Below are 9890 nucleotides of genomic sequence, written 5' to 3'. Positions count from 1 at the left end.
TTGAGTGCTCACAAGACAACTTGGGACTTTTGTCCAATGGTCTACCCCACTCAATGCCAAGCAGAGCAGTCTTGGAGTCCTTAGCAGAGAGGGGTTCGGCGCTTGCTCCCAGGGCTTCCCTGTGGTCCTCGGGAGACAGCTCTGAACTTGGATCTAAGCACACGGTCGCAGCTGAAGAAAATGCCTAGCGGTTGTTGTAGTTTGTATAAAGGCCACTATAAACGGTCGGGGACAGAAGCAGCAGAACAAACGATGCCAGCCATCTTTCTAAAGCCTATTACTGGAGTCTGAAGAACCTTTTCTGATCCAGTCTCATGGACCTCAACCTAATTTCAACCACACAAGGCACTCTGGTGTACTGAAACAGCTCCGGCCGACTAGTAAACGGCATTTTTTTTTAAAAGATTGCTCTCAGCTTTCTCATTTTCTTTCATGTCTCCCAGGTAGAAGTCCAGTTTTTCTGCCATAGAACAACCAATTTTTGTCAGGGAGGGTTGCAATGCATTCATGGTAAAAGCACCCCTCCCTCGCTCTCTCATTACCTCCACTTCTAGTGTTTACTTCTCCAAAAGACCATGGGCTCTCTTGGGAAGGAGCTCACATGTTACGGCATCTGTGGCCACACAATAATGACATTAAGTAGGAACGCAGTATTTGATGGACGCCAAGCACTTCAGTCAACGGTCCCTTTGCGGAACAAACACCTGGAAGTAAGCGCCTCCCTACAAGGAAAGTTTACTTCCAGGCTCCCATTCACAGGCAGCAGGTTCTACTGCTTTCAGAGCTGTGGTGGAGAGGGCGTGACATACCATGGCTGTGACCTCAGAGAAGAGGCATTCTCTGTAGGGTACACCCCCTCCATAACCAGGAGACGCCCCCTCCCCTTAGGCTCTGCCTTTACCATTTCTGAGGCTTCCCAAAGGCATCCACCTGCAGCCTCAAACACAGGAACCTCAGATACACTCCAGATCCAAGCGCACCACTCAGGAGATAAACACTGACAGTTACTGTATGAAATGCCAACATTCTAAGTAAGTGTTTGTTAAAAAAAGCAAATGTGGCCAGGCGGTGGTGGCGCACGCCTTTAATCCCAGCACTCGGGAGGCAGAGGCAGGCGGATCTCTGTGAGTTCGAGGCCGGGCTGGACCGACAGCCTCAAAAACAATACAGAGAAACCCTGTCTCGTAAAAACCAAAAAAAAAAAAAAGCAAATGGGCTGACTGAAGAATCCAACTCTTAGTTTCCTTTTAATTTCCAAAGGAAATCCAGTATCTTAGATTAAAAAAAACAAATTTAACAATTGCTTAAAAGTCTTGGCCAAGATCCAAACTGAAAATGACCTTGAAGAGGAAGTAAGCTGCCAAGGACTTGAGCAGCTAAGTCACTTTATGAGACCGCCTCCGTGTCCTTCCCTCTCTGTCATTTTTGTTACAGAGTGCCAATCATGTGTCAGCCCCCATTCCAGCCTGGTTATCATCGCCCCCTCATTTATCCCTCGTCACTGGTGGTCGAGGTACGTGTTAGGACGCTACATAAAAGCTAAGAGTAAAGTCTGCTGTAGCACCGGGATCTATTCCTGGTGCATGAGCTGGCTCGTTGGAGCCCACTCCCTATTCCGTGTTCAGCCTTAATGCAGTGGGGAGGGGCTTGGTCCTGCCCCGACTTATTGTGCCAGGCTTTGTTGACTCCCCATGGGAGTCCTTACCTGTTGGGAGGAGTGGGATGAGGGGTGGGCTGGGGGGGGCAAGGAGGGAGGGAGAACTTTGGTTGGAATGTAAAATGAAAATAAACAGTAAGACTCAGGTTGTTCCAAGTTCCAAGTCACAGACTCGGCCTTTGGGTAGCTGGGTTTTCCATTCTTATTCCAAGACCCCACACACACACACACATACATACACACACACAGGCAAAAACACTCCATTCAAGTGCATAAACACACACACACACACACACACACACACACAGGCAAGCACACATGTCCCTGAAAGTCACAAGCGTGTGAACCTCCCCCATTGCTTGATAACATTTTTTGGCATTTCTTACAGAAGACCTGACACGTGTGTAGTCTCTCTCCTGACAACTTATGCTCCATTTGATACCAGACTTCACGTGACAGGGTTCGTTAAGGCAAGGGCATCATAACCTTGTTGTTGCAGACACGGCCTCCCTGGACAGCAAGTAGGTGCCCAGATCCACGTGTCTTTGACAGCACTGTTCAATCTTTAGCTCTGTGCAATCATTCTCAGGAAACTGTCATCGTGGTTTACACAAAGAGTTAAAAGTTCTTTTTGCTGGTTGTAGAAGTTTGCAAGATATAAAAACCCTGCATTTCCCACCCTGCCCTCAATTGGCCTCCCAGCCTCCCCCCATCATGCCCTGGCAACCTCCCCAGAAAACAGCCATTTTCTCATTCTCCTGATATACTTCAGTCATCACCTGAGGGGTAAGCCAAGTCAAACAGGCAGCATGAACAGCCATCGCTCCCCTATGTGACCACAGGAAGGACAGCTTCAGGAGGGACTGTGACACCCACAATCTACATGGAGAAAATCTGCAATCTGTATGACTGAAGAGGCATTGACAAAGAGGACAACTAAAGTCACAGAGTTCATCTGTCCAGGGTTGCTGACACAATTGTGCAGGAATGACCCCACCCTCCTGTCTAGCCTCTTACTGGCGTTACTTTATTAAGTCACACTGGCCACGCAGGAAGCCCTGCTCAGTCAGACACGGGCTGGGGTTGAATTCTACGTACTGGGTGCCCAGTGGCCTTGGGCACATTACTTTCCCCGTGTGGGAATTAACAGTCCCATCTAAGAGTGGTGGTAGGTAACACACCCCACTGCTGAGGCCACAGTAAGGAGGGGACGGGCTCCGTGGGTGTGCAGCCTCTGCCTGTGCAGGGTGTGGTCATACTGACACCTGTAATAACACACTCTTTCAACTCAACACTTTGTAAGTGAAGCGTTAAGTCCGAAGGGACCACAGCACACATGTGCTACCAAGTGAGATGGGCATGGTGTGTCTCTCATCCCCACCGTCTCGCTGTCCTGTCTGCAGTGCCCCATGACCACAGAACTCCAAGGCTGTGGTGGCGCACGCCTTTAATCCCAACACTTGGGAGGCAGAGGCAGGTGGATCTCTGTAAGTTCAAGGCCAGCCTGGTCTACGGAGCGAGTTCCAGGACAGCCAGGGCTACACTGAGAAATCCTGTCTCTAAAGCAAACAAAAAGGAGGAGGAGGAGGAGGAAGAGGAAGAGAATGAGGAGGAGGAGGAGGAGGAAGAGGAGGAAGAGAGAGAGAAAGAAAGAAAGAAAGAAAGAAGGAAAGAAAGAAAGAAAGGAGGCCAGAGGAGCCCTGTCGCTTGCCTTCCTGGATAAGTCAGCCCCTTATACTGAAAATGGCAGCACAGAAGATCTTGGCTTAAAGATGAACCAGGAGGCAGAAGTGGAAACGGGTGGGGGTGGCAAGTCTGTAAGTAATTTTAATGTGTGTGCCTAAGCAGTAGGAAGCACTTCAGGAAAAACGCAAGGCTGGAAGACAATGCTGGGGAGATGGAGCGCTGCTAATTTGTAATTTGAATAACTGCACAGAGGGAAGAGGAGGAGCCGGGTGGACACAGATACCCCAGACAGAGTGGGAACCAATGCCAGGACGTAGGAGTTCACCCGGGGAAGTCAAAGCAAGGGGAAGCTAATAGGAATGGGGGAATTGGGTGGAAGGGGTTAGGGTCTTGTGTTAGCATGAGGCCCTTTCCTGTCCATCTGGAACCAATGGAGGCTGTGAGCCCAGAGCCTGGGGTCTGATGTCATCTCAATGGAACCAGAGAGAAGAGTTTGTAAAATTGCAGAGCGCTGAATTAGGGCACAAAACAAAGAAAGAAAAAGACTTCCAGGCTGAGAAGACAGCCCACGAGAATGAGGACAGAGACAGCAGGAGTTAAAAAATGAAAGCTAAGGACCAAGAGAGCATCAACAATGAGAAATGAACAAAAGAGATGCCAATAAGATACCAAAGTCTGAACACAGGGGAATCAGATGATTTCAGTGACTGCAGAAGAAAGGGTCCAAAACACTGAGAGAGCAAACATCACGGAGGATGAAACTTCAAACTCACCCCATAAGAAAACACAACAAAACAACCAAAAAGATTAAATACAACCCCTGTGTGAACATAGATCTAAACCTGCAAATTAAACAGTATGCATAAGAGTTCAGCAAAAATTTATATAGCAAGTTAGTTGACTAAACTTTGAACTTCAAGGGTGTTATTATTCTCCAGAAATCCAGGCAGGAAAAACAAGCAAAAAACCTCTCACCATCCACACAGAGATGTGAACGCTGATCTTAGATTCCCAGCAGCATCAGCTTATGAAGGACAAAGGACCCATGCTGGGCAGCCCTGACAGAAGAAAAGAGTGTATTTGAAGAACCTCACATTCAGCCAAAGCTGTTCACACACAAAGGCAATGGCAGTCAGACCCCCAGTACACACTCACACACACTCACACACACACACATACACACACTCACGTACACACTCACACACTCACATACACACACTCACAATACACAAATACACTCACATACTCATGCACCCTCACATACACACACACACACACACACACACCCTGGTCATTGCTGGGGATCTACATTAAGTTAGGACTGACTGGGGCAGGCATCTCAGGAACCAGTATGTGCCAGGGTTCCAAGGTGTGAGAGGAAGCCGGATGCAAAGAAGGGTGGGACTTCCTCCCAGACTGCTCACCTAGAGTCATCCACAAGAAAAGCAGAGCCTAAGTTATCCTCATCTTTATGCCCATAAAAAGGAAAAAATCATATTGATCCATTGATCACATTCAAGGAGTCTTCCAAGTTAGATTATAGAGATCAATGGAACAATACCCACAGAGACTAAGTATGTCCACCAAACAGAGCCTAATTTTTCTCAAGCAAATCAATGATTTATTGGATCATTTCATTGTGCAAATACAGTGGAATTTGTAAGCATGCATACCCTCCTCAAGCCCTGCCTCCTTAACAAAAGCAAATGAGCTTGCTTGAACTGGCTGAGATAGTTGGGGTCAGAAGCCTGATAAACAAATACACCCTAAATGTCTTTCCAGCCGTGGTTACCTGTGGGGGCAGTGGGTGGGGCTTAGGAAGAGCCTTTATAACGATACTCCAATGTGCTTGCGTATGTAGGAGCGGTCCTCCAATGCTTAAACAGCTGCACGTTGCTTCAGCTCTACCAGAGACTGCTAGCGCTCTATGCCCTGTGCCACGTCCAACAGACTTCTGGAAAAGCTGCTGCATAAGACAGCTTTCTTCCCCTCATTTTTGCAACCCCCAGCAAGATGGAAAACACTTTGTCTATGTGTTGGACTTATTGGGGTTTGGGAGAAAACTGACAGAAAGAGAAATGCTTTAGAATGTAAATTTTCTCTTCTTGAATTGAGATCTGAAACACACGCTTTGTCTTTCTTGAATATAATGTAAGAGCTCTGAGAATCTTTGCTGGATATAAATTTCTGCGCAGGAATAAAAAATCAACTGACCCGCAGAGGTGCTGTTAAGCTACAGGGTCCTTAGTGGAAAAGCCAACTGAACAAAACTCTGGAAGACATGAATGATGCTTGGCTCATTGATCATGCTAACAAACAATTGTGTAACACAAAGGGTTTCCTTCAAGAGGCTGAAAATGGCCCAAATCCAAGAGGTAGAAACAGAGCCCTCCTTCGGTTCACCGTCTCATGGTGCAAACAGTTTGGGACGCATTTTGTAAAGCGCTGTAGAAGTCGATTTGCATCTGAGCAAGCAGAAGAAATGCTTGCTGCATAGGTAGTTAAAGAAAAGCTCCCAGTGTGGGTGGCTGTTCCCAGCTACAGAGAAAGAACTTCAAACACTGGTTGGACTGGACATCTTTTCTCCAACAGGATTTATGTGTAGAAACCAAACTGGATTACCCCTGGGTATTTTTTGTTTGTTTTTGTTCGTTTGCTTGGGCTTTTGGTAAGGAATTTAATAATAAAAAATGTGTTAGAAATAGTTGCTCACATCCTTGTTAAACTCCTAAGTAAAACCGGCCAGCTGAACTGTGGTCTGTTAGTCTGTTAGGTCAAGTCTGGTTGAAGTGTTACTGAACACATTAACCGTCACAGGACATTTCCATTGAGGATAATACGGGTCTCAGTGGTTGTGACCTCGATAACCAGGCAGCTACTTACCCAGTATCCTGTGTCCCTGCAGAAGCCTACTAAGTGACTACAGAGATGGCCTGTCCCCTTTAAGGACAAGTCAGGCCTGTGAGCGGGGTGAGATGAACATGTCCAGCTACACACAGACTGATATGAAACAGAACTTGGAATTGACCACAATATCCTGGTGATGTAAAACAAGAAATGACATTACAAACTATCAGGCCAGGATGGATAGAAGGAGAGGCTGTGTGCTGGTGGGTGGACCCCATGGCCTGACCTTTCTCTCCAGCCCTTTCTTTCTCTGTCCCATGGTGTCTCATGCTAGTAAGTAGGACCCAAAGATAAAAATAAAACTCCAGGGCCCAAAAAGAAACGAAAAACAATGACCAACAAATCAAAAATAACTTTTTTTGCCCCTCCCCATTGCATCGATGGGCCTGCAGGCTTGTGTGGAGCTGTGATTCTGGGTTTCTGCTCTGCGGGAAAAGTTGTCAGGAATAAGGCCTACTTATTTAGATTTAGAAGGAAGGCAGTGAGAGGGTAAAACTGACTACTATGCTCGGAAACAATTGGTGATCTAGGGTAAAAGTAAGTACAACACCCCCAAATACAGGAGGATGGTTCATGTAACTAACAGAAATCTCATCTGCCAGATTGCATATGCCCGTATAGACGTGGATATGATAGCATGTGGCCTACATGCACAGGAACTGCCAAAATATGGTGCAAAAGTAGCCCTGACAAATTATGCTGCAGTCTGTTGCACTGGCCTGCTGCTAGTCCACAGGCTTCTCAAGAAGCGCGGTATGGGCAAGATCTATGCAGGCCAAGGGGAGGCCACCACAGATGAATACAACGCGGTAGGCACTGATGGCCAGCCTGGTGCCTCCCCTTGCTGTTTAGATACAGGTCTTGCGATGGTGGACGTCCTTCTGCGCATATGTAAATAAAGCATTGGTGGCCAATAGGGAAGCAAGATTGGTGGGACTAGGAGTCCAGGAGGATTCTGGGAAATGTAGTGAAGAGGAGTGGTCCCCATATGAGAGAACGCAAGTCTGGTGTGTTCTCGGGAAAGATAAGTCCTTATATAAAATATATATATGTATACATATACATATATATATATACATATACATACATATATCGGGAAAGATAAGTCCTTATATAAAATATATATATGTATACATATACATACTAATACATATATATATTAGTAATTATGGGTTAACAATTAACTCAGAGCTAGCCGATTAGAAACCATAGCAAACGGCCAACAGCTTCATAATCAATGCAATGTCTCGTGTGTTGTTTGGGGGGGCTAAGGCTGCCAGGGTACCCGGTCGGCTGGCGGGAAGGCTACAGGTTACAGTCTTGCCTGAGCTGCAACTGGCAATACAGTTACTGGGGCCCCGAGGGAGCTGTGGACGGAGGCTCACAGCACCCAACGATCCCCTGGTTCTCATTCTGACAACACAGCGGAGTTCGGCACAGACCTGCATTGCCAGCACATCACAAGTCAGACTGTCGCGCGGACTACGCATGCGCGTTACCCAGCGGAGTTCAGCACAGACCTACACCGCCAGCACATCACAGGTCAGAGCGTTGCGGACTACGCATGCGCGTTACCCAGCAGAGGAAGGCGAAGGTGCTGACCAGAAACAGTTCTCTCAGTCCCCAGAGAACAGCGTGACTCCAGATGCGGTGCAGGAGAGGCCCACGGAGGCTCAGGGTGACACCCAGGAGATTCCAGCCCATGAGAAGAAACCCAGGAGAGAAGTGAGATGGGGTGGAGCCATCCCCAGATGTCTCTGTCCCAGAAGAAAGGGCGGAGGGCTCAACAGGCGAGCTTCCCCGGAGCTCAGGAGTGGGCCGCCAGAGCCGCAGCCATTCTCTATGAGGGTTTCTTCATAGACATAATAAACTCATTGACCAAGCAGCTAAAACAAACGAACGAATCATAAGTAAAACGCGGCAGGCAAGGCAGGTGCAGACAGCACCATGAAGCCGAGTACGCCTTCCCTTACCTTCCCTTTTCCATTGTTACTCAAATCGCTGGGATAATTTTCTTTTGCTCATATTTTGGGCTGATTATATCTATTTTTCCGGTTCTAATGTCAAATCCCATTTTTCTTTCCCTGGCCTCTTCGTATTCTTTCCTTTGGAAAACAACTACATTGGTTACCTAGGCAACTATGAATCCTCTCACACTTGGGGAGGAGGGAAGAAAATAAGGAAATATGTTTAAGGTCCTACTAAACGCAGAAATATTTCTCTTTATATGTTCTTTTAGGGGGTTGTGATCCATTTGCAATGGAGTTGTTTTGCCCATATTTTGCACGTTTTGATGAAAGTGAGACTGGGGGGGTATGAAGTCGCTTTTCTGGGCCGCACAACTGAAGGGAACAGGACTGGGTGGCTTTGAAGTCGCCAGCGCGGCTGACCCGCAGTGTTGCATCTGAAGCCGCCAGGCTGTGGCTCTGCTGCAGGCCTCCGCAGCTGGGCAAGGGAAGCCTTTGTCCTCCGATTTCTACAAGCATCCATTCAGTCACTGTCCACACGCTCACACACCCTTTTCCGTGGTAGATTACTACAGTGGACTAAAAGCACAAACACGGCTCCCTCCACAGCCTCAGGGGGAACCGAAAGAAGGAGGTTATACACGGGCCAATACAATAGAAATATACACAGGATGCCAGCAAAGCAGGGGGTAGCATAAGGGAAGGGGTGTGAACAGTCCTTTCCATAGGGCAAGGGGTGTGAACAGGCCTTCTTTCCATAAGGGAAGGGGTATGAACAGGCCTTTCTATAAGGGAAGGGGTATGAACAGCCTTTTCCATCAGGGAAGGGGTGTGAACAGGCCTTTCCATAAGGGAGGGGGTGTGAACAGGCCTTTCCATAAGGGAGGGGGTGTGAACAGGCCTTTCCATAAGGGAGGGGGTGTGAACAGGCCTTTCCATAAGGGAAGGGGTGTGAACAGGCCTCTCAGAGGGCCAGGGAAGGTGACAGGGCATCTGGGAGAGCATGTATGTGAAGACACCACCGTGACATGACCTTCAGATCTCTGTGAGGGTCTGCTACGGGTGTTTGGGGGTTAATGCTGAGCTGTGGCAGAAAACTGGGCTTGACAGTCCATGGCTTGAGATGCGGTTCCATTGAGCATGATTAAAATATTGGAACGAGGGCCTAGGCAGGAGGTTGGTAACTGTTAGTAAAAGGGGGAATGCGAAATGTCTAAAATGTCAGCCAGGGCTGGAGTCCCTTATCTCCCTGTATCTGTGCTCTCCTGAGACTTAGAAAACCCTGGCTGTGGCTGGACCTGGGGACACCAGCCTGTAATCACAGCTACTTGAGAGGCAAGAAGGTCCCAAGTCCAAAGCCAGCCTGAGTTACAGTGTGAACTCAGGGCCAGCCTGGAAAACTTGAAGAGTCTGACTCATCTTGAAGGACTTGGGACGAAAGCTCCCTGTTGGATTGCTTGCGTGAATGCCTAAATTCAGTCCCCACTGTTGTAAAATGAGGAGAAAGGAGGAGGGAGTAAAAGGAGGCACGAAGAAGCCTGGGTGTCACAGCCATTTGCATCCTGAGCAGAATAAAAGTTAGAACAAGGCCGTTCTCTTGAAGGAATCACGCCGTCACAAGATGTACCCCTGGAGATCAGTGTGTGGAGGGATAGGGGCCACAACACGCGGAC

At 47.9% G+C, this 9890-nt stretch overlaps 1 long non-coding RNA gene across 1 annotated transcript; it reads left to right on the top strand.

The window, feature by feature from the left end:
* Positions 1 to 7472: 7472 nt before the first annotated feature.
* On the top strand, positions 7473 to 8311 carry LOC121139186. Its single transcript, XR_005876034.1, has 2 exons — positions 7473 to 7792; positions 7871 to 8311. It is a non-coding gene; the product is annotated as an uncharacterized LOC121139186 (long non-coding RNA).
* The last annotated feature ends 1579 nt before the right edge of the window (positions 8312 to 9890 follow it).

Source organism: Mesocricetus auratus, unplaced genomic scaffold (assembly GCF_017639785.1).
Source record: "Mesocricetus auratus isolate SY011 unplaced genomic scaffold, BCM_Maur_2.0 Super-Scaffold_4256, whole genome shotgun sequence".
Classification (NCBI taxonomy): Eukaryota; Metazoa; Chordata; class Mammalia; order Rodentia; family Cricetidae; genus Mesocricetus; species Mesocricetus auratus.
The sequence above is the reverse complement of the archived record's forward strand: the minus strand, read 5'-3'. Positions and strand labels throughout refer to the sequence as shown.